The following is a 25,646-nucleotide window of genomic DNA, read 5'->3' on the forward strand; positions in this document are numbered from 1 at the left end:
GCCTGACTAACATAAACACAGTTTCCCTGCTGTGGAGGCAGCGTGAACAGAGCATGTTAGTGAAATACTTCCTCCCAAGTTTAAAGTGTTAATAACAGATCTCTGCTTTCACACGTAAACGTTTATAAATCCCACTTTCTGTGATCCAGGTCCATCAGGAAGACCTGCAGTCAGTCACCAGTCGGCCTGTTACATGTTCAAGTCACCCAGGTTATTATAGGAAACTAACCTAGATGAGAAAATATTCTAGTTGACTAAAATAAAAGTTATATAGAAGCATAGAGAGGGAGTGGTGTTAAATCTCTGCCATGTTTTTATTGTAACATCTGTACCAGTTTTCTTAATCCTCACCTCTGACATGTCTCCCACACAATAACAATTCAAATGACTAAAACTAACTAAAAAACAAATAAAAAATTTTCAATCAATTAAATAAAATCCACTTTGTAAACTGAGCTGAATTAAAAACAAAACATCAAAAATAAAAGAAAAACTAATTATGATAAATGGACTGATTCTTAGGTATTAATGTTTTACTCGAACACTCAAAGCGTTTTATCAAATTTTATCTCCAAATGAAACTTCAGATTTTGGCCTGATGAATAAATCACAACCACCAGAATCCAACATCGAGTCCATCGTGTCGTCACCCTTCAGAATTTTGTGTTTGTCCTTTCACAGTCGTGTCAGGGCATGACTCTGTACTAACACACACACCTTCCCTTTGGGACCTTGAAACGCTTCATTTTAGAAATTATAAACAGGAAATGTTCGTGTTTCCTTGAGTGTTGTATAGGAGATACATATATAGGAGAACGGGATTAAACCCCAAACCTCTGTTAGTGAGAACGAACAGCACTAAACCTTGTAGCAGAGAGTCGGCAGGGTTAAGAGAGATGCTCGGAGCTCCTCATCCCTCCTACATCTTCTTCCTCCTAATATAATTTTCTATCACATTCAGTTCGGTTCATGGCCTTTGAGCATGTTTTCTCTCTAAACCTCAATATTTCCCTTTTTTCCACTTTAATAAGAGGTGCATCGGTTTTTTTTTCTATTAAATATGACATTGAGAAATAAAATGCTCTTGTCGGTGGGTTGAGTTGATCAATAGGTCCATCTATTTAGACTCATCTCCAAGCAATTGGACACGGTGGAATATGGAAACACAGTTGTGCTGTTCTGCATCCTGACTGAGCCACGGCTAAGTCCTGATACCTGAACGCTGCACTGCTGCTAGCAGACACTGTGATAACTGAAGGAAAGGAGTTTAAGGGGGTGTCGTTTCTACATCTGCACGAATAAATCCACATCAAAAGACATGCACGGAAAATAACGTGCATGCATCGATGCCAAAAATCTATATTCAAACATGGAAAAAGACATAAGTAACACATGCAGGCAGTTTCAGGAGCAGTCGTGCTATTGCATGCTGCACATAGACACTCTGCCTAGTGCTTATATTAAAACCACAGGTGGTTTTCTCTTGGAAAAACACATAAAGTGACGGACAAGAAGCCGCTGGAGAGGACGCGGAGACCACGGTAAAAAGCTTCATCAAAACCCACCTGAAGCTGCCGGAGGACACTGTGAAGAACATCGTCTTCGATCGGGTACATCGCCTCGGCCCCATTCGGGCTACGGCCGGGAGACCACGTCCTATCGTGGCCAAATTCGGCCACTTCAAACAAAAGCATCATGTGAAAAGCCGCGGCAGGGAATTAAAAGGAACGGACTTCAGCGTGAACGACCAGTTCCCCAAAGAGATCTTGGAACGACGCAGGGTCCTCTTCCCAATCCGACGCGGCTTCATCCAGAAGGGCTCCCGCGCTGTCATCGCTGTGGACCGGCTGTACGTGGACGGACAGCTCCACCGCGACCCCAACATCACTCCGTGGCTGTATTAACCTCACACCAGATAAGAATCAGCTACACCATTTCCCTATCCACTCACACTAACTTGCATTAACATCTGTTTAACTTACCAGTATCAAATCGCATCTTAAAGTGTGATTTCATAGCAGAATTAACACCGTCACTCTCCGTCAGTGATTTAATTGGAATGTTTACGTTTTGTTTCTGTTTTTTTTTCTTCTCGTTTTTTTTTTTTTTTTCCTCCTCTCTTTTCCCCCTCTTGGTTTTATGCTGCTCACCCCTGTCCTTGGTTTCTTTCTTTATTCCTTTCACTGCCTCGATCACCTGCTTCGACACTCATCCACAAACATCCTTTATTTCGACACATACGCACCATGCGCTCAACGGCAGCACATTTACATCAGTCAGACAGCGCACACAGTCATATAAGATACACACACACTTAAGCCAAGCCTACTCATATTAGTAACTATGCATACACAAAGTCAGACTCAGGGAGCATCTCGCCACACATTTTTTCTCTCTCTCCTTCTCTTTATTTATGAACAAGTGACGTACTCTCTCCACCTGGCTAAGCGACGCACACAGCATACATCCCTAGTTATACACAAACATCTATGGGTACACTGAGGTTCATTACATGGAATATAAATGGAGCTGGCTCCAGAGAAAAGAGGTTAAAAATATTTAACCAACTCAAAAAACTACAGGCAGATGTTGTCCTATTACAAGAGACCCACAGACCTCTTAGAGGTTCGAATGAACTTAAAACACCTGAGTTTCCTAATGTGTTCTCAGCTTGTTATAATTCTAGACAAAGGGGAGCAGCAATTTTAATACATAAAAATATTAATTTCACAGTACTCGATACAGTTATAGATCCAGAGGGCAGATTCTTAATCATTAAACTATCTATACGTGATAAAAAGCTATGTATTGCAAGTGTATATGGTCCAAATGTTGATGATCCCTCATTCTTTCACGGTTTTTTCAGTGCACTCTCTGAACACTTAGATGGCACACTTGTTCTTGGAGGTGACCTCAACCTTGGACTAAATGAAGACATGGATAGGCTCAATACAGCGGGAACTCAGCGTAATTGGCAGTCCACAAATATAATCAAACAATATATGAGCGACTTTGGTCTTTGCGATGCATGGCGCTCCCTTCACCCCACCAGTAAGGAATATACTTTTTTTCTCACATGTCCATCACTCCTACTCTCGTCTGGATTATTTTTTGGTCAGCAGCTCACTGCTGTGTGACATTTCAGACACTGAGATTCACCCTATAGCTGTCAGCGATCATGGTCCTGTATCTTTAACACTAATGCACAAGAATAATACTACGCCAAGAAAAAACTGGAGATTTAATATATCACTACTTAAAGATGAAGACTTTATTAAATATTTTAAAAAAGAGTGGACTTCATATTTGAACTATAATGACACTCCCGAAACATCAGCTTCTGTTCTATGGGAAGCAGGGAAAGCTGTGATGAGAGGTAAAATAATTTCTTTCTCATCACATAAAAAGAAAAAAGAAAACAAAAATATTCAGGAATTAGAAAAAAACATCAAATCACTAGAAGAAGCCTACGCGTCCCACCAAGATCAGGAAACATTGAACAAAATACGCAAAACAAAACTAGAATTAAATGAGATAATTGATAAAAAAACAAAATTCTTAGTACAAAGACTACGCCTACAAAATTATGAACATGGTAATAAATCCGGTCAATTTCTAGCAAACCAGCTAAAAATAAATAAAGAAAAAACAACTATATGTGCTGTTCAAGATTCATCTGGGAACACATTATATGAACCGATACAAATAAACAACATTTTCAGGGATTTCTATAAAACGTTGTATTCACCACAAATAAACCCATCTAAAAAAGAAATTGATCAGTTTTTGGACAACATAACTCTTCCAAAATTATTGGACACTCAAGCAATGGCACTGGATTCACCACTGACACCAGGTGAACTCCAGGAAGCCCTGATAAGTATGCACAATAATAAGGCTCCAGGTCCAGACGGCTTTCCTGCAGAATTCTACAAAGAATTCTGGTCGATTCTAGCACCAGTTTTCTACAGAACGTTGTTGGAAATTAAAGAAAAGGGCAGACTTCCATCAAATATGAATTCTGCAAACATTAATCTCCTGCTAAAACCAGGCAAAGACCCTGTATATCCCTCAAGCTATCGTCCAATATCCCTTATAAATGTAGACCTTAAAATAATCTGCAAAGCTCTCTCAAAGAGACTGGAGAAAATAACCCCCCTCTTAATTCATCCTGACCAAACTGGTTTCATAAAAGGTAGGCACTCATCAACAAATACACGTAGATTACTTAATTTGATAGACTACTCATACAGTAAAAACCTAGAAACTACAATATTCTCTTTAGACGCAGAAAAAGCATTTGACAGAGTTAACTGGAAATTTCTATTTGCAACTTTACACAAATTTGGTTTTGGATCCTCTTTCATAAACTGGTTAAAAATATTATATAATTCCCCAACAGCTTGTGTTAGAACAAATGACCAGACATCCTCCAGCTTCTGTCTCTTGAGGGGCACCAGGCAGGGATGCCCACTCTCCCCTTCACTATTTGCAATTTTTATTGAACCACTAGCAGCAGCAATTAGACAGAATTCAGTAATTAAGGGCATAAAATGCAAGAACGTGGAACATAAAATCAGCCTTTATGCGGATGATGTGTTACTCTTTCTCCAAAATTCACAAACCAATATCTCTGGGGTGATTGAATTGATAAACTCTTTTGCAAGAATATCAGATTACTCAATTAACTGGTCAAAATCTACAGTCCTACCGATTAATTGCTCCTTCCATAATTCCTCTTCTACACCACTGCAATCGGGAAATATAAAATATTTAGGTATTAATGTTTCTCCCAAGCTTGCAGATCTAACTAAATTAAACCATATCCCACTTTTAAAGAAGGTAGAAGATGATCTGGCTAGATGGAAATGTCTACCCATATCACTCATGGGAAGGGTTGCCGCTATAAAAATGATGGTCTTACCAAAAATAAATTATTTATTCTCAATGATCCCAACTAAACCGCCACAAGATTGGTTCAAATCTCTAGATTCATGTATGTCCAAATTCCTTTGGAAAAATAAACCCCCACGTATAAGCTTAAAAACACTACAAAAGACCAAGGATAAAGGAGGACTAGAACTGCCTAACTTTCAGCACTACTTCTTAACCAACAGGCTTCAGTTTATCTCAGGATGGCTAAAACACACCCTCTTAGATGAACCTTGGCTAGATGTAGAACAAGCACTCTGCAATAATCTAGAGATCTCAGACCTACCATTTATCAGCTCAAACATCCAACGACATGAATGCTTTAAAAGCATCAACATCAGCTCTTCTCTGACAGCATGGTGGGAGTTTCTAAAATTGACGGCGTCTTCATTAATCCCATGCAAACGTACACCTATCTGGAACAACCCTGACATATTACAAAACAATAATATGATAAACTTTTCAGATTGGAGTGATAAAGGAATCAAATATTTAGAACATATACTAGAAGGAACAGAATTTATTTCATTTGACGGACTAGTTACACAATATGGGATCAACAAGAAAAGATTTTTAGAATATCAACAAATTAAATCCATAGTAAAAAAGAAATTTAAACCGGGTCAAGTTGAACTACAAACACCACCAAGTGTGGTTCAATTTCTTACTCTTAAACCCCCCAAATTACTATCCAAAATATACAGAATGCTTTCTAAAACAGATGAATCAATATCACTTCCTATTGCAAAATGGGAAGCGGATTTATCAGTTAACTTAGACCTAAACTTCTGGTCTCAGATTTGCTTAAAAACCTTTCATCTAATTAGAAATCCCAGTCTTCAATTAATTCAATACAAAATATTACATAGAGTACACTATACAGGTCATCGGATGTTCAAGATGGGCTTTACGTCTACCAACAACTGCTCACACTGCCAAACCAATTCACCGGACAATTATATCCACGCTCTTTGGTTCTGTCCACCAGTTCAGAAGTTTTGGCGCGAGATATGTGAAGACTTATCGAAGTGTCTGAAATGTAACATTCCAACTTCCCCCTTAGTGTGTTTGTTGGGCAGCTTAGATAATGTCACTTCAGAAAAGAATATCGCCCATATGGTTTTCACTGCCCTATGCATAGCCAAGAAAACTGTCCTCATGAACTGGAAAAATAAAAATAATCTTAATTCTAACCAATATAGAAATTATCTATTAGATTACATTAGTCTTGATACAGCCTCTGCCACCACATCAGATCAATTGCTCTGGGCTCCTTTGATCAGCTCCATCACCTAGTGGGGGTGGGGGGTCATAGTTTGGTCCCGCCTTCACTGTTGTGATTGGTGTGGGGGTAGGGACAGGCTTAGGGCGTCGGGGGGTTCCCCGGAGGCATCTTCCTTGGGGGGCTCAACCCGGGGTAGCGGTCATGTCTGGTTAGGGGCTCTGTTGGCTCTCCGGTGACTGTTTCCTCGCGGCTGCGTGCAGCGGGGCTAGGGGAGGGTCTGTGCTGACGGACGTGGGTTACTGACCTGGTAGCCTGGCTGCCCCTGGGTGGGTCCGGGATGGGCGTGAGGTTCTGGGGGCGCTCCGTCTCTGGGCTGGGACCCGGACTGGGCCTCGGGGCCTTGGGTCCTGGTTGGTGTGTTGCCGGGGTTGTGGGCGGGTGGGTGCATGGGGGCCCAGCCCTGGAGCAGGGTGCCGCCGGTGCGTCGAGCCACCTGGTGGGCTCTTCAACTGGTGGGGGAGATTGTCACATCTTGCAGGAGCTTTCCTCTCCTCAGGAGCTCCCTCTGCAGGAGGGGGAGATACAGGAGAGGTGGAGGAAGATCTCAGCCTGGGTGTTTATTGTCTTATGTAGTCTGGAAGATGAGTGGATGGTGGGGTGGGTGCAGTTTTCTCTGTGGTGGGGTTGGGTGGACTGTCCCGGGCTCTGTGGGGCCGGGCGGCGCTGCTGCACTGGGCCCGGTCTGGATGGGCCTGGGCCCCCTTTTCCTGGCGGGTCGCGGAGTATGGGGGTGCCTACTGGGGTCAGCGGGGGAGCTGGCCCCAGGGAGGGGTCACTTGCCCCTCCCTTCCTTCCCTCCCCATCTCCAGCTGCCTCCCTCTTCCCGCTCCACCACAACCACTCACACATGCAGGGCCTTGGAGTAGGGGTATGTCACCAGGGTGCAGAGGAGGCTACCCCCCCCTCTGTCCCCTTCTGGCTGCCTCTGCCTCAATTTTATCCCACAACTTAGACATTCACATTACTCACACTCTCATTACACATACATATAGGATCTTGGGGGTGGGCACGATACACGGAGTCCAAAGTACCATCAGGGTGTACACCCCACCCCTGGCGTCGTTGCCCACCTCTCAATTTTAAATACACGTAGACATTGAGGGCTAGCAGGAGGGACCATGCGCTTACCTGCTGCTCTCTGGCAGGTAGCTCCATGCCCTCCTGGGTTTTAAATGCACCTTAGAACACACATGCATCAACACTACAATGAGCGGGTGGAGGGAGGTTTGGAGTCTTCTCTCACCCCCGTTCTCTGCGACCTGCTGGAGCAGGAGGGCTAGGAGGAGGAGTTGGCCGTCCGACTGCGGTCTGGAGTGTGGAGCCTTCCTGCTGCTGCGGAGTCGGGGCGGTCTGCCTCCCCCCACCGCAGGGAAAAGGGAAACACCACCTGGGTCTGGGTGCAGTTCCCCCCTCCAGGGGCGAGGGCACCTAGACCCGGTTTGTAGAGTACGCTTGGGGAGTGTGATCGTGTGTACAACGTCTCTTTATGTCTGTCTCCACGTTGGTTGAGTGTGGAGTAAGTGCATATGAGAGCATGAGGGTGGGAATGGATGTTTGTATCTGTGTGTGCCTGTATGTCTGTGTCTATATGTCAGGTTGGGTGTCAGGCGCCACCTCTCTGGGGACATCTCAGGCCCTCCAAGGTTTGGAGGCCTATCTCCCCCTACCACCACTTCCCCTGCCAGTGGCGGACCCCCTCAGACATCGGTGCGTTGGTGGTTCTTTGTGTCCGGGGATGGGCGTCCAGGTACACACCGGCTCACTCCTTGGCGGCCGCTTATCGGGGCCTGGAGCCTGGGGCTCGCTCGGGCCACTTCGGAGGTGGGGTGCCCCCGGCCTCTCGGCCTGGGGCTCGGTCACTCAGGCACAGCTGGCTGCCGGCGGAGCTCACGGGCGCGTCACTGCAACTCCCCCTGGCTTCTGCTCCGCGGCTGCTGAGTGAGCCCTCATCTGGGACTCTCCTCAGCTCTTTCCGGGACAGTGGCGCAGCTGCCCCTCTGTTGGTCTTCCTTGGTCTCTTGTGTTCTGGGGGCCTCTGGATGTCTGGAGTTTTGATCTCCTCCACACCTGCTTCACGCCCTGGAGGACGGGGCTGTGGCCCCCCCACACCCTCTAGCAGATCATTACATGAAGGAACCTTTTAAAAAAACAAAAAACAAGCGCGTCCATGCTCACAGGTGTACACACGGGTGATCACACCCACAAACTACACCCTTTTTGGCTCCTACCTCAAAGCACACTGTGTTCTGTTGATCTTATGTGCTGCACAATAATGTTTAATATTTAGTATTTACTGTCATATTCCCATATATCATTGTGATGTTGTTTATTCTATTACTCTTGTTCTCTTCTGCTTGCTTTCTTTTTTCTTTCTCAGCAGGTGATCCAGGTGATTGATATATGCATTTTTTTTCTCTGCCCGTTCTGTTGGTTTTTGTCTTTTGCCCTTCTCCCCTGTCCCTCTTCTCAGCTGTTTCTCTTTCCCTCTTTCTTTCTCCCCTTCTTTCCTCCAGTCAAGTCTGTCCCGTATTCAGTAAGTGAAAATAAAATAAACAATAAAAGGTGAATCAAATGGACCATTACGGCAAGGCTGGGATGGTCAGTTTGGTAAAGTAAATCCGTTGGGCATCTTTCTTTGCCTTTAGACAACAATTCTGATGGCAAAAGAGCCAAACAGGACAGGCCAAAAAAAAAAAAAAAAAAAGGAAAAACACATAAAACCCATTGCACAGTTCATATTCTCTAATGTTCTCTCTCCGCAGCCTTAATATAATAAAGTTATATTAAATTGCAGCTCAGTTATATGAGACAGTCTCTTTGTCACTGAGTACTTTCCCCGTGCTGTGCATTTTTGCAAAAAAGGTCTTTTATTTACTTCACTGACAGATTCAAGCAAGAATTGAACCGCTTATAAATTTCACCCATTGCACAAATTGGATAAAGTTTAGTGTTTGGCATCTCTGGAGTAAAGCAATTTAAATTAATAATCTGACACATCAGCATTATTCCAGAAACAGCGTGGTAAGACCTGCAGTCCTTTGTTGGCTTCGCTGAATACAGAACTGGCTGACTGGCTGCATAAAGAAATGAATGCTAATAAAGGGGATACACTGTGTCAGGCTGCTCGCACGAGCTGCTCTGCAAAGGTTGTGTGAGACGCACAACATCCCAGCCAATAGCACGTGATCGCACACCTCCATCCACAGTCACAGTGTACACACAGATGCAGTCAGAGATGTTTCCTATATGATCACGAGACTGAGCCCAGTGCTGATTCTCACTCAGGCCTTATAAGGACAAGCAGACCGTTGGAACGGCACAAATGTGCTGAATGTAATGGAACAGAAAGGAAACTGGGATTTCACCGATGGCCCAGAACAACTGTTGGATGGAAAGAAGGAAGAAAAATGACAGAAACAATAAGACGAGAGAGACAAAGTGTCTGCAGAGCAGACGTTCTGCATTACTGAGCAAGATTTGACGTGTAAAACAGAAGGTCAAAGAGAGAGCCTTACTGTGATTGTTCCTAACCTAGGACTTCCTGCTGAGTATCGAACCTTTACATCATTTATAATGCTTGGCGACTTGTCCTTTAAGAAAACTACTTTCATTTTGGTGATAAGCCTCAGTATGTATAGTGTGCCGTGTTCACTGCCCGATGAGAAAGAAAATGAAGGTCAGTCGGTCAGAGTGCAAAGAGTTACTGGCTAATGTGAGAGCAGAGACACGTTACATCCCAAAAAATGTGAGCAGGAACTACAAAAATGGCGGACTGAACACAGACAAGTTGTTTGCAACACGTTTGCATGTGCATGTAACTTGGTTCAAGGCTCACAGAGTTACTCGTGTGCTGCCTCAGTCACTATCCTGAGAAGTCTGTGGCGTCAACATGAGCAGATGTCCAGATTCTGATTTGTGGGAAGCGCTTTGCTAATCTTTACATTTGTAGTTTTGTCTCGGTTGCTCTCTCACTGCTGTGCATCTGTGTTGATGAATGATGTCCATGTCCAGTAGCAGGTCAAGAGGTTACATGTCAGACAAGATGAGATCAGTGTCAGCTCAGTGGACCCAGACACACACACACACACACACACACACACACACACACACACACACACACACACACACACACACACACACACACACACACACACACACACACTGTCTCAGTGAATAATAGAGATGCTCTCATGTTCAGGCAGTCATTGTTCGCCTTTCTCTCTTGCGCTGTTTCGGTCTCTCCTCAGTCCCTGTGGACCACTTTGTCGTTGAGCTAAGCTGCTGCTCACACACTGAGTCATGAGGTCATCTTAGGCAAGGTTTGGTGGTTATGACAGGCTGAAGCAATTAACGACTGACTTATTGTCAGAGATCTGGAGCCATTAACAGCTAAATCATTCACAGTGACTGACCAAGAGAGTGTGTGTGTGTGTGTGTGTGTGTGTGTGTGTGTGTGTGTGTGTGTGTGTGTGTGTGCGTGCGTGCGCTGTTGAGTGGATGAAACCTGAAACCTGTTTAATGTTTGAAGAATAAGAACCAGGTAAAGGTGAAAACTAGCATAAATCTGTTTGCACTGTCACGTTGCAGCACAGAGAGAAAAACAGGGCGTTAATCATAAACCACGATTCAAAGTTAAAAAGTCAGAGTTAGTTCTTCCTCTGAAGTAACTGCGTGGCTCACACAGCTTACTGCAGTATTGTAATGAAAGACGCTGCAGGACATTAAGCCAAATGCAAAACCACTCAGACTGCTCTGAGCCAAGTCACACAGCCTCCATTTGATTTGGCTGGAAAACAGTCGAAGCAAACCTGGTGTCGATAGAGATCCCACACACACACACACACACACACACACACACACACACACACACACACACACACCACAGACTGTATATAAATGATTGAAGAAGTCAGTGTGATGTACTCAGTGTTAGCATTTTTCCACCCCCATGTTGGTTTTTGGAGGGTCAAGTGCTAAAGCTTCAGCTGCTCCTCGCACGCCTGGAAATCTGCATTTACTGTAAATAATCCTGAACTAGGGTTAAATAAAACACTAATACAGAACTATAATGTTCCCCATTACTGGACACTAACGTTGACTTTAACACGCGGCAGATCTCTTCTTCTTCTCCTTTCAGCCGAGCCCTTTAGGGGGCGCCATAGCCAGTCCTTAGCCTGCTACCATAAAACCTCCTCTGAGGTCTTCCTCAGGTCCCCCATCTTCATCATCCTTTGTCCACTCACTGTATCCACTCACACACATCCAAACCCTCTCCACCTAACTTCTCTAACTTTATCTCCAAAACACTCGACTTGAGCTCAACCAGGAGATATTTGTTTGACATTGAGTCATGTGTGAAAACAAAAAACAGAACTAGAGAATATTTGATGGAAAAGTTGCTGGAAGAGTACGGTATTTTCAGAATTGTTATCAGTTACGTTTCCATTGATCAGCTGGTGTTGTAATTGTGACCCAGAGTGAGTGCAGATCGAACCAAATCGATGTCGGTTCTTCTGAAATCTGACTTGGGTGCTTTGGACGGTGCTGGAGTCTGCACGTTCATTGAGACAAAGAAGGGGAACAAAAGACGAGGTTGATAAAATCAAGAGAAAACAGGCAGTTTGATGGAGGGAGAGAAGACATGTCTGAAAGGGGAGAGCTATGCATTGGGTCATTATAGAGGAATGTTAATATGATTAGTGAATGACTGACCTCGCTGTCTGGGACTGGTGCCTGACTGGTCTGATGACTGCTGAACATCCATTAGACACACACAGACACACAATACAAGAATGCAGACATACATCAGACACATATGCCAGAGCAGACACAGGCGCAGGGATCGCGAGGATGGACCGGCGCTCTCACATTAACTGAGAAGTGTGGAAGCTCGTGTGAACGCACACATTTTCTCTTGAACACAGACTCTCTCTGACTTGTGTGGTTTGTGTGTTCGGGCTGCCAGCAGGGCAGAATGAGTCAACATGTCATGACTTATTATCTGTTTTTGAACACGCATGATTTCCCTACAGTCTGGCCTCAGAAAGTTTGGGTGAAGACCAAATAGGATTGGGGACTCTTTGGTTTCGAGCCCCCGCATGACTTCCTCTAATTTGTTTGTTCCTGAGTCTTCAGCATCGAAACGCCACAGAAGCTTTAACGTCACGTATTAATCCTCCGTATAGCATCCAGCACCACGATCAAAGTTTACAGCGCTGCTGCCAGTAGCCGTGGAAACATGGAAATAACTCACAACAAATGTTACAAGCGTCATTTGTGGTGTTTGTCGTGCAGTTCTGAGTTTAAACAGCAGAAGCCATCATTTCTCATGATGACCACACTGGTTTGTGTCGTTTGGTAAGATGAGCTGAGGGAGGAAGCACCGTGTCGTGGTCTCAGTGGAATCATCAGGGTCCTGGTTCGTCTGAGCTTTCTTGTATTTTGATGTCATTTTGTATTATGGTTTAGGTTTAAGTTCATTTAGTTAGTCCTGAGGTTATTCTGTATTATTATTATTAGATTGCCCTCGTCGCCGCGTGGTTACATGTTTCCCCGTGTGTTAGTCCATCTGTCATGTGTGTTCTCCCTGGCTGTGTGTCTTAGCTCTGCGTCTCTGCACTTCCTGTTTTATTTTGACAGTCAGCTGTCGCCCTCTGTTTTGTATCTTTTATCCACCACAGTCCTCTGCTCTCACAGTCTGCATCTGCTGACTGTGACAATATAAAGTTACTGTGTGCTGTGAGTGCACTTTGGAAATGTTTATGAGGAGAGAATATTCATGCGTCGTTCAGAGACGTGCAGCAAAGATAAAGCAGCAAATTTAAGTTATCAGTAGATGTGCATGAGTGGTGTCACAGTGTGTACCTGCCAGACTGGAAAGAAGTCCAGAACTGGTTGTGTTGAATGGTAAATGGTTCTTATGTAGAGCTTTTCTGCTCTACTCGAACATGCATCTCTAATTCACACAAGCACTTTTTTTCTACACCTAAGTGCTTCCTGTTAAACAGTCGTACACATTCACACTCGGGATACTTAGACTGAATGACCCGCTCTGCCTCCTGGTATTCCCAGGCACTCTCCCATCCAACTCCTAACCGGCTGCACCCTGCTTAGCATCTGAGCTCAGACGAGATCGGGCGTGGTCAGGGTGGTACGACCATAAGCTGTGGCGTTCTCAGCCTCAGAGGAACAAAACACTGCAAGTCTGTGTTTGTGGCGCTGTTCTTTCAACCTCTAACTATAATGATGTAATGATTTCCTCCTGAACGGGTGGGCCAATCACAACAAAACTTAGTATGAGCGCATCCAGGAATTATGAACATCTATGTTTTTAAAACAGATTTATTATAAATACCAGTTCTTTGGATTTTTGCATATATTATCACAGGGCTGATAAAAACCACCTGTAAGACAGGTTTTTGCTAGTAAAATGAAATAAAATTAGTTCTTTTTAACACACAATATTAAACAGAGCCAATTATGCATTGTCTCATTTTCTTACGTGTAATCACTAAAAAACTGATTTGTAGGGATACAGTAGAATCCAATAGAACACATCTGTATTTCCATTGTTATGCAGCACATTGCAGCTCTGTAGGTGTTCAAAAGATAAAATTGTAGGAATAAATTGCATATAAATAGTAGCAAAAAGTGCAAAACAATGACAACAATCATGGAATAGTACAGTACTGTGTAACTGTATATTTATATGGTCATCTGCAGCAGGCGCAGCGCTCCCACAGAGTTAAATTATGGTCTTGGAAAATGTTTGTCCCAATTTTTGCAAAACCATCACCTGTAATAGAAGCACAGCCATTAAATTTCCTTCAGCGTACAATCAACTGACAGTATTCAAAATCAGTTCACAGTCAACATTTACCTTCAGTGATTCACAGCAGCCTCACTGCTCAGCATGTCGACACGTTTCTCCATGTTTTTCCTGAAATCCTGATACAGTTGGAAAAAACAAAGAGAATCTACAGAATAATAAACTGTTACAACCAGCAGCAGGTAAATAATGAGTGTAATGTTTTCACACGGGGACGTCCCGCTGTAGCCTTTGTCGCCGCCTTCACCATCGTAGGCTCTCGTGCTTTAATCAGATGTGGGCTCAAACACGTGCCCACATTTGGGAATTTCCCATTTTTAATGAAGAATAAGATCCTCGCGTGCAAACGCAGCGGCAAAGTCGTCTTTGCTGGAACAGAGCAGTTTGCATGGTTTGTACGGCGGTGACATTCTTCTATGCTCGTGCACGTGTGTGCAGGTATTTCGTGTGCGGCTCTTGTGTGTTGATGGCGCGTTATCAACTTTCTGCTTTGCTCTCACAACTTTCATTGAGGATTTCAAGAAAGATGCCAGCAGGCAAATGTGCAGCCCAGCTCACAGAGCCTGGACGAGGTGCGTGTGTGTAAAGAGCGATGGGTTTTGGTCCAGTGGAGAGTGTTATCACCACTGGCCACTGCACTATGGACAGGACAGATAGCCAAATTGTGTGTGAGTGTGTGTTTGTTCGCGTGCGCGCGCGTTTTTTTCTTCGTTGTTGGCTCAGCTGTGTTATCGAGGACATACACACCTCTGCGTGTCACACGTGCACCTGTGTGCGTGCCGTGTACGCACTTTTTGTCAAACTGTGAGCAAGCAGAGTTAAAGTGTGTGTGTGTTTGTGTGTTTGATGTGTGATTCCTGAAGCAGCGTGCAGCTCTTGAGCTTCTTAGAGCTTCTGAGAGAAATATCTGATGCTGAAATATGGTGAGTCATTTGATAGATAACAAATACCAAGAGATGTGTGGAGAGGAAGAGAGCGGGCATACAGTAGTAAAAGTCAGAGTTTCACAAGGAGAACAGGTAAAAGACTCAAGTGCTGACAGCAGAGGCTGAGGCAGCGAGTGAGAGATGGGTTGTCAACTTGAAGTCACACTGAGAAGCTGAAAGACAGCAGGGAGAGGGACATAAACAGGCCTTTTCCTGCCTGTCGGCTACTTTAACGCTACGATACGTGTTATTTTACATTTTACAGTTTCACTTCTTCTTTTTGTGATTAAAAATAGGCAGACTGTTACAATTTTCCCTCCAAATCAGTGGAAGCACTGAGGCAGAGGAAATCCCCCTCTCCTCTGCACATCACGCCACCTCCATCCAGCTCGCTCATATTTTTTTCACCTCAGTAACATTTATGCCTTCTCACTGAATACTTTTCACAGTTCATTTCACTTTAAAGAGCTCTTCATTAAATCAGGTGTAATTTATAGTTAAACATGGACTGCTTAAAGATCCTTTTTCTCTATTTAAAGTGTAGCAGAGGTCGACAAAAAGAGAGGAGTACGAGTTGGAGCCTCTGTGCTGTGTAACTCATCCATAATATCAATAAGCTTTACTGTAAGCTTAAAAGCTTAAGCTTACGTTTTTTAATTGGCAACATTTTAACCATGTTAGCTTTTCCTGAGAACTCACAGGTATTAAAGATAAATATGGCGCGTAGCAGGTTAGCCGTTGGGTTTTCTTTTGCTCTCTTTTATCAGCTTTTAAATTCTCCCATTGGTCCCTTTTATGGAGAGCTTTGTTTCCAACTGTTAACTCAAAGCTAGCCAGCCTCTTCAGTGAAGATGTCTCAATAGTGTTTGGGAATTCAGGCCAAGACCCCGACACCCTCTCGCTCACACACACTCACCCGTACTCCCTCTTCCTCTCTGTCCTCCCATCTGTGAGTTCAGATGAACACAAGTCTCCTGGGGCTTTTCATTGGCCGAGCTCCACACTAAGAGCCAAGCTAATTGGCCAGCTGGGGCCCAGCCGGTTGTTGGAGACAGGGCATTGGCCAAGAGAAGGGTCAAGTGACATGTCATTGGTCAGATCGGATGATAACCTGGCAACACTTGAGGCTTTCTCTCTTGAGTAAAGCCTGATATGAGAAAAAAAGGATCTGCAGTAGATGGTTGGACAAAATTTGGCAACAGATTTTCTGAAGACAAAAAATCTTTGTTAATTTGCAGCTTTTTGGTTACGTAAAAGTCCTCGCAGTCCTTGTGCGAATTTGCAAATAACCCTCAATCATGAGGCCCTAAATTGTTGGACGCACTGAGTCACCTTCAGTTTCACCAATTTATCAGTCCGACTGCGAGTTACAGCCAACTGGTTACCATGACAAGCACAATCATGTGTGCGTGTGTGTGTGTGTGTGTGTGTGTCTGTTTAGTCTTATGCCAAGTCGAGACCAGCAACAGGAGGCCTGTTTTACTGTCTTTGTATGAAACAAATCTGTGCTGTGAGGACCTTCATCAGATTGAAGTTTATTTTTATTTTAATGGCCATCTCTGTGGCCATGCTGTGGTTATGTTTATAGAGTAAAAGTACATGGTAGAGGTTAGGGAATGATTATGACCCTAGTGCTGTAGCTTGGCTGAAAGACTGTGTTTAGTTGCAGAGTGCAGCTGATTTTACGACAACACCACAACAATAACAGACGGTGTCAAACAGTCAGAAAGCCGACTGATAAAATTTGTCGTCTTGGCTGCAGAGCTGAAGGGAATAGCCCAGCATCAGTAGTGTCGCAGTCACAAGGCCCATCATCAGTACAGATGGAGACGTTAGCTAGCTAACAGTCACACAGGCCTAGAGACCAGTCTGCAACTATCTGGCAACCACCAGCCATTAAGGGGGAAAAACGGGTTGTCCCCAGCAAGTTGCGATTGCTAAAGCCCCATGCATGGGTTGTCCTACTAACCACAGGTCACCGAGGAAACCTATATAGTCAGCAACAAGTTGGCAAGTGGTTGCTGGAGGTTGCTGGACTGAATTTGGATGCAAACAGTATATGGTGCTGTACCAAAAACTTGTGTTTGCTTTGGCGGCTAGCAGGTTGGAGCGCTCGGTTGTAGTTTGTGTGGAAGATTTGTCTGCAACTTGTCTGCAAACTACTCGCCATCCACTGTGAAGTAACACACCGGAGTAGTGAATGGCCGGGGTCTGCATATTCTATGTAAACTGTGACTGTCCACTTCAATCTGCATGTGACCGAAACGATCATAAGGAGGTTTTTGCACCAACAAAATTCCCAGCAACCTCCGGCAACCAGTTGCCAGCCGGAGAGTACACATCTCAAAGTTCTGCAGCTAGCATGTCAAACACAGCAGTCGTTATTTAGTGCACAACAGTGTTTGCACCACACGTTTTACATAGTGTACCACGGGAATCACGGTTAAGAAAGTTCTGGTGTTTTTGGACTATTCCTGGTTAAACCTAACACGGCTCAGTCCCCATAAGTACTGACTGTAAACTCAGTAACATTCCAGTGTGTCTTCATGCTCGTCGTAATCTGAGTGACCTCCTCGTTTTCATTTATTAATTTACAACTAATTTATCATTGACTTGGTCTGCTATTCTCCCTTCAAGGTTTCACTGTAACGTCCTGCTGCTTCCACACATGTTCTTCAGAGAGAACGTGTTATTCACAAAGTCACAGGAGCTCTTAGGAAACATAAACACACTGTAGGTGATTGCAAACAAATGACTAATGTCATTTTTCCCTTCTCCAAAGTTAGAGAAACACAATCCTTTTCCCTCCCACACAGGTTAATATTGACCTACCTTCAACTTTTTTATTAAGTAGCAGAGTAAGCTAATCCAGAGGAAATGAGAGGTGGAGGTTAGCCGCCAAGGATTAGTCCGGTCCCAAGACATCAAAAGTCCCATTCCCACCCAGGAGATAATCATAGCCACATTAGCCAGGAAATTAAGTCGCTGCTTTAAGGGGGTTTCTAATCCCCGTCTCGCTCTCTCCTTACATTTCTCGATCTTTCCCACATGTCCTACTTTATCTAGTCCTGTCTCTGCCCATCCCCCATCAGCTACACCTGGACTCGAGCTACATCCTGGTCAGTCTGCACAGCCGTCTCTGTTTCTGCTGTTTGATGGATGACTTTTCTTGTACTGAGAGTAATATGTGACCTTTCAGCAGGGTCGGAGCTTTCAGACAAATTGAAAAGTGTTCTGTGATGTTTTTCATGTCTTTGTCTGAATTTTAAGAATTTCAAGTGGACAATATCCAGGGAAGTGCCTGGAAAATAAAGGATCGTCCTCTCCTCTCATGAGCCCAATCCTGAGGCCATGAGAAGTGGGCAGAGCTCTAGTAGACTTAAAATTGTGTCTTACTCAGTTTCTGCAGGAAATTGGCTTTTAGAAAAGAGAACGGTTCTCTGGGGTCATAGGTCAGAAAGGTCTTAAGGTTTAAATACTTAAGAGTTATGTGAATTTGCACGCCTAAGACTCTCAGAAAGAACAAGTCACCCCTTCCTCTGCCTGTTTGTTCGTACATATCTGTTCATGGATTCAGCTCCACAGTCTCAAATAAAAGTGGATTCCTGCCTCCATCTCAAGCATGTCGTCCAGCACAAAAGCAAATATTGCCCCCATTCTCCACACTTCTTTGTCCATATTCACCCGTCTGCGTGTGCTCACTCATACAGATCAGATGTGCACATAAACAGACCACGTATGAAAACGGCAAACTGTGAGTACCTGATTACAATGAACACATATCAGTGAAACACTTTCATGCTTAAGGATTTCAAAGATTTCATCACTTTAACTAAAAAGATTAAAGTGATTAATTTCAAAAGATCTCAAAATCTCATCACATTTTAATTTATTGTTTCGATGGATGGATGGGTGGATGGCTGGATGGATGGGCAGGCATGTGAACAGAAATTAAAGGGAAACAAAGACGATGAGAAAGAAATGTAGCACGATGACAGAGGAAGTGTGAAGAGGTCAGAATTTTCATGGAATTAGAATGAAAAAGAAAAACATTAGAAAAATCAGAAGGAGCTGACAGACTTCATGGCCATCACCGTGCGACTGGAACCAATCATCTGAAAGACGAACTGAGCGTGTGCGAGAGGCAGAAAGAAAAAGTGCCACTTTCATCCTATTACAACTCCATCTAACCTGCCACTGTGGCCACCTGCTGCCACTGTCACACAATCATAATCGCACACACACACACACACACACACACACACACACACACACACACACACACACACACACACACACACACACACACACAGGCGTATTTCCAGCCCTGTATTCAGGTTCTCTCTCGCACACAGCAGAAATATGCCTGTGCTGCTCTTATGTGCTTATGCTCTTATGCTAAGTCTTGCTCCTGATATCATGGAGAAATAAATAAATAATATGAAAATCCACAAACACACAGCCAGCAGAGATTTTCCTACCTAAGGCACTGACATTGTAAAAAAACGGCAGCGCAGGTAAAAATTTCCTCTGCTCTCATCTTTACTGTCTCCGGCTTCTCCTCGCTCCCATCATTCGCACTTCTCCGTCAGGTAAATTGTTTCCCCTTTAACCCCTACCTTTTTTCACTCCCCCGTGCTTCCACTCTCTTAGTCTTCCTTGGAATTCACCTTCCTTTGTTCCCGCTAATCCTCAAAGGGGAACTTTCTTTAAGTCGGGAAGTTTGAGCAGAGAGGAGGAGACGCAGAAGGAGAGTGGGGAGTAGAGGTAGAGGGATATTCTATCTGGGTGGCAAGGAGGGGGGCTTAAAGGAAACCAAATTATCTCCCTTAACTTTGTAGGCTCCTCATCTCCTCATCCTTGTCTCTGTCCCTGTGTATATGGCATCGCCCTCCACTCTCCCTTCCTCTCTTTCTGCTCTCTTATCGACTCCCCACCTTGCACTTTCAAGGACGAGCTTAACTGTTAAGAACACTAAGGACAGGATAAATGTGTGTGGCACTTCTAGCTATTATTTTTTTATTAAAGTATATATAGTATGTATCTATTTCATTGCATGGGTGTGCACGCGTATGGTACACACACACACACACACACACACACACACACACACACACACACACACACACATGCATGAATATTCTGTGTATGTGAGTGTTTTATGTGAATTTCTCCAAAGGCTCTGCAGCAGAGACTAATCCTATCCTCTCTGCTATCGCCTTACCTTCCCTCTTACTATCATTTATTTATCCTCATCTCTCTCCATCACACACACACACACACACACACACTGCTTCCCTTCTCTCGCTCTCTTCTGTATCCATCCTCACTTTCCTCGGCTTCTTCTCCTAAATACACACAAACCCACAGAAATAGCTGCATGTTGAACTGAAAAAGCTCCTATTTCAGTTTCTTTTTTTCTTCTTGTCATTAAGTTTGTGCAGGTGTGTGTTTTTGTCTGTGTGCATTCTTACTCTATTCTTTACAAAAATACATAACGTGGACTCATTTCCTGTTCAGGAAAAACAGCTGTCCAATTAAAAAGCGAGTGAATGAGTTACACCAACACAATCTCCTCTCATCACACCTTTCACACACTGGAGAACGTCCAGGGCAGAGTCCTGCATGAGGTAACCAGAAAGTAGCAGCTTGGTCCAGAAGTGCACATGAAGATGAATTTGAAGGATGGGCAAATTATAAGCTGGGTAAGGTTTTGATCTGTTTGGGGAGACGGTTGATTACGTCCCGCCATCATAAACTGTACCAGAACTAAAATCCAATAATTCATGTCTATGAAAGACCACTTCTTTGTAGGTTCCCGTCAGTGTTGGCAGGAGTTGTATTTGTGCCCTGTCTGCCTGTGCGTTCGTGTGCGTGTTGCTTTGTGCCTGCTGAAAGTTTGCTGGGATGCCACCAGCTTGATAACTTTTAAATGCCATTTAACGAGAAGAGGTTTTAATGTGATTGATGGGTCTAAGTACTGATATGCATACAAACACGCGCGCAAATCAAATGCCGTCTCCTCCATCCCGTTTATGCACCTACACCACATAAACGGGATGATTTGCATTAAGTAGTATTAATAGCTGTATTGGCGAAGGCGCTCTAAGCTGTGAGCTTTGGGGAAAATTGACCTTCTGTGTCTTAATTGTACCAGAGGCTCAACAGCGCTGTGACATTTAACTGTGCTCCAGTCTTAATTCTTAGCGCTTTATTCTAGTGCATTGCTGACATTTCAGTAGGAAGAGGTCTGAGAATAAAGATGCTTGGCGCGTCTTTGGTGTTGTAAACAAATAAGCGCATTTGCCCTGATTATTTTATTCTCTCGCTATCTTCCTCCGCCTTGGTTGCAGTTGAGTCTGAGACTTTCAGATTTGTTGTCTGTCACCCTCTCGCTTTCGGCTGTCGCTCACACCCTGCAAAGTCCGGCGAGATTTTAAAGCCCAATAACACAAAGTGACCAGTGTGCGTCTGCAGGAGGCTTCCTGCGGCTGGTGATCAATAGCAGTGACTCAGCAGAATTTGCATTCTGCTTCTTAAACACTCAGTCGCTGGTTTTAAGACTAATTGAACACAGCGTGATGTTCATGATATAAAGTTTGGTCCCCATTAGAGTCAGACAGAAAGAAAAAAGTGTCTCATGACAGTGACGTAAGCGAGTGCGACGTTCATGACAACAGCTGTGTGCAGATCAACAATGGATCATATATCGAGTGCAGAGAGAGTATGAGCGTGCAGCGTTTAAAGCGTGGAAGTACTGACCTTACTTTGAGTTTGATTCCATAAAAAGTGACAAAAACATTAGTGTCCGCTGTGCGTGGGAAGAAAACTTCTTTTTACAGCGAAAAAACCCCTAAACTCCCAACAAGCACCGAGTAGCTACGACGTAATGGGAAACTCACAGAGAAACTCACGGATTCTTCCACTGACCGTGGCACACCTGCACCAGGGTAAACCTCCGCCTGCCCCACTCCTGCTTTACAGGTGAAAATAGAGCAACAGGACCGCTGAGTCTTTGACTTTATTTATTTTCTGCTGTGTTTTACTTGCATCTATTTGAAAGACTGAGTGTAAACACAAAAAATATTTTATTTTATGTGCTGGAATGTGCAGAAAATAGGTTTAAATGTTAAACTAATTTCTTCCAGTCAGAGAATGTTGCAGATAGTTAAATTTTTGCTTGATGCATAAAGTTAAAAGATTAAAACTAATAAAACAAGTTTTAAAAAGAGACTTTTCCATCTGATTACATTTTGTATGATGGATTATGCAGAAAAAGTAGAATTGGGCTGAAAGATCTATCGCTTTATCACCTCTTCAGGTTGTAAATCGTGTTTTTAAAAAGTAACTAAGTAATTAATTACTTTTGAAAATAAGTAATCAGTAAAGTAACGGGATTACTTTTTTGGGGAAGTAATCAGTAATTAGTTACTGATTACTTTTTTCAAGTAACTTGACCAACACTGGTCACGAGTCCCTAATCGATGGCTTAACATGCAGTCTGCAGTCTGAGCCGGATCGCAGCTGGGATGTGTGTTTGCTGTTTATTTCTTAGAAGTGTAACCAAATCAGGACATTTCCACAAATGTCTCTTTAATATCCAAAGTAATCCAGGTTAAGAGCTATAAGCTCAGCCAGTCTTCAGAGAACATTTCGTGCCGTTTGAATACGATTTGCTTTAATGCAGCTGACTCTGGCTCTGTGCAGTGTCTCCTGTGAGGTCAACATATTAGAAGAATGATGAACTACGCCAGGACCTAATTTGAATACTTATTTGTGCGTGTGCACGCCTGCTCGCATTCACTTGCCTGTGAATGTGAACAGGCGCGGTCTCGTGAGTGTGCTTGTCGACTCTTTCCTTTAGTGCTACTTTGTTAAGAGGCTGTAGTAATTAGCCTGAGAAAACGGATGGCTTTTTGCCAGCAGCCGCAATTACTGCTTTCTCTAGAATGAATGGACGGGTAAATGGACGGAGGGAGGACGGTATACAGTATTAAATGAACAAATGGAGATTTACTGAATAAATAAAAAACGGGAATGGTGTGATGGAGAACAGCTCTGAATGAACAGAGGGAAGCATGCGTGGATGGATAGAGGGTGGAGGGAGGAAAGGCGAACGGCCCATTTTACCACCCGAGTGATAGTGGATGGCAATCACAGGTCATTACACGGAGCCGGGAATGGCACGGAACGAACTCGATTTAATTTGAGTTTCAAAAGAAAATGGAAAGAAAAAAATTACAGACTGATGCAAAGATTATTTTTTAAAAAGATGTCTTTGTGTAGGGTGCTATTTAAAAATCAGAAGCATAAATTACAGAGGACATGATGTGTGATTGTGTCCTCCTCTGTGCAAACTAATGGATATATTTAGTCATGTCGTGCTGGAAATAACACCATCACACCTGAGCGAAAGCTGGAGGGATCCTAAAAGATTTCAAAAAGTGAGCCGAGTGTTGTTGGCTTTGTATGGATACCATATTTTTTGAGGGAAAGGTAACATGTTTTTAATCGCATTCATTTCCAGTTGATCCTGCTTAAAGGGATGCCCAAGTTTTCTCATTGACAGCTGAATCTGGCTACAGCTGATCCCAGGTAAACACAGGGTCCGCTGCACATCCGTCTGCACGGCTTCCAACGATTAGCGCCTTCTTCTGGGTGGCGTTCATTCGTGCATCTTATCTGCAAATGGTGCAGCGCGGTGTATTTCCATCGAGTGGAGAGCCAGCTTCCCTGCTGCTGGCCAGCACTCAGCTCTGTGGAGATTTTGTAAATCTTTGACTTTGGGCGAGTGGACATTGAGCTGACTTGACTTGATGGTGCTGCTCATATTTCTGGAACTCCATCTAAGATATTTGAACTCTTGATGGGGCAGCTGGCGGTCGCCTGTTCCTGGGTACAAGCGGTGCATGGAGTGCAGTGGTAAAAGGGCTGATCCATGATGGATCCCAATGTGGATGGTGCAAGAGGCCCCTGCTGGGTCTGTATGAGGCTGCTGACATTGCGGTAGAACAGTTGGACCCATTGGACGTAGACTTCAGGGACGCTGTAGGCTTGTCAGATGAGCTTATGCAGTATTTTCCAAAGATTTTCTCCAAACCCAGAAATGCCATATGGACAGGCAGTGAGGCAGTCTCACTAGCTGTTAGTCCAGGCACAGGTTAGCACATGTACTAAATACCAGCCAAGAAGGGTTTTTCTAGTTTGGCTAACTCACAGAATAATAGCAGATCCTGGTCTTAAGTATGAACAAAGGAAGACAGAAAGAAGGTAATCGTTGAACATTTTGTGTCGTGATGGGAGTGTTGTGGGAATCTCTGGCTCGTGTTATGTTTCCTCATTAAAAAGCTGATGTGTAAACAGTGAAAACAGGAGTTTAAGTTCAGACACATTTTTAATGCGTGAATTCACCAGAGACGTCATTAACATGGCATGATGCACATCAGGGGGATAGCTCTCTCACAGACACTCCAACATACAGATGTGTGCACGCACTAGGCTTAGCGGCTGTGACAGAGAGAGGAGGCACAGAGAGCTGTGTTTTAATTGAGTCAGCCGAAAGTGCTGGCTGAGCAGAACGATATGACTGATACGGATTAGAACCAGCCTCCCTTATTCATCGATTTCTGCAGGGGTGGGAGTCAGAGTGGGGAGTGGACAGAAGACAAAAAGGGAGTAAAATCTTTGTCTATTGATTTACAGAAGGAGAAAATGACAGTGGAAGTTAAAGAAAGACATGTGGCTCCAGATACAGACACGTTCTAGCAAAAGCAGGTTTCAAGTTAGAAGAAAAGAGTTGATAAGTTGAGAAATGATGGCTGTATTATAAAAAGAGTAGGAGCCAGATGTAGGCTGCAGTAGGAGGAAAGAGCTTAAGAGTTTGGATGGGATCTATCTGTACTCACAGGTCCACTTTATTTCACTTAAGGGGAACAGTTAATGAAAGATGAGGTGTGGACAGGGAGGGAATGGTGAGCACGGATGGGGGGGGGGTTGTAAAAAGTCTGATGTGGGGCCGGTGATGAAGGAGTTTAGAAGAAGATAACACGAGGGGGAAGAAAGAGACACTTCACATTTGGACTAAGTGGACTCGTTTAAGCAGATGCATCTACCAAATACTCCACGTCGATCTAAATCCCTCTGAAATCCTCGAGACAGCTCGAGTAAAGAGATGGTGTGTGTGTGTGTGTGTGTGTGTGTGTGTGTGTGTGTGTGTGTGTGTGTGTGTGTGTGTGTGTGTGTGTGTGTGTGTGTGTGTGTGTGTGTGTGTGTGTGTGTGGAAAAGGGAGATAGAAGGAAGAAGTCTGTGAGGGTGTGTCAGTGCTGAAAGTGATTGGGTGGTGTGTTTTATGGGTAGATTGAAGGGTCTGTTAAAAAGAGAGAGATGAGCCCTTGTCTCTCTCTCAGTGTGTGTGTGTGTGTGTGTGTGTGTCTTCTCCCTCTCCCTTCTGTATCAGTCTCTTCTGCTTGATTTCCGCGCACTCCTCTCTGCCTCTCCTCTGCTCGCTATGCCGTGAAATGGTTTTTCGCTAGACCATTACCCCAACCAGTGCGCTCCACTCCTGCCACAGCCCTCCACGAGTGAGAGGGAGTGTGTTTAAATGTGTGCGCGCTCCTTCAGAGGAAGGAAGGGTGTGTGTTTGGCTGCGTGCATGTGAGAGATTACATTACACAG

General features: G+C 44.0%; 1 protein-coding gene and 1 long non-coding RNA gene across 4 annotated transcripts in view; one reads left to right on the plus strand and one right to left on the minus strand.

The window, feature by feature from the left end:
• Positions 1-25,646, plus strand: part of LOC308410389 (partitioning defective 3 homolog B-like) — a 238,090-nt gene that overhangs the window by 186,697 nt on the left and 25,747 nt on the right. The window lies entirely within an intron of this gene.
• On the minus strand, positions 13,601-22,423 carry LOC308410391. Its single transcript, XR_013974178.1, has 3 exons — positions 21,734-22,423; positions 14,097-14,164; positions 13,601-14,012 (listed from the first exon to the last, which is right to left on the minus strand). It is a non-coding gene; the product is annotated as an uncharacterized lncRNA (long non-coding RNA).

The sequence above is a fragment of the Rhamphochromis sp. 'chilingali' genome, assembly GCF_963969265.1.
Source record: "Rhamphochromis sp. 'chilingali' genome assembly, chromosome: 14".
Taxonomy (NCBI): domain Eukaryota; kingdom Metazoa; phylum Chordata; class Actinopteri; order Cichliformes; family Cichlidae; genus Rhamphochromis; species Rhamphochromis sp. 'chilingali'.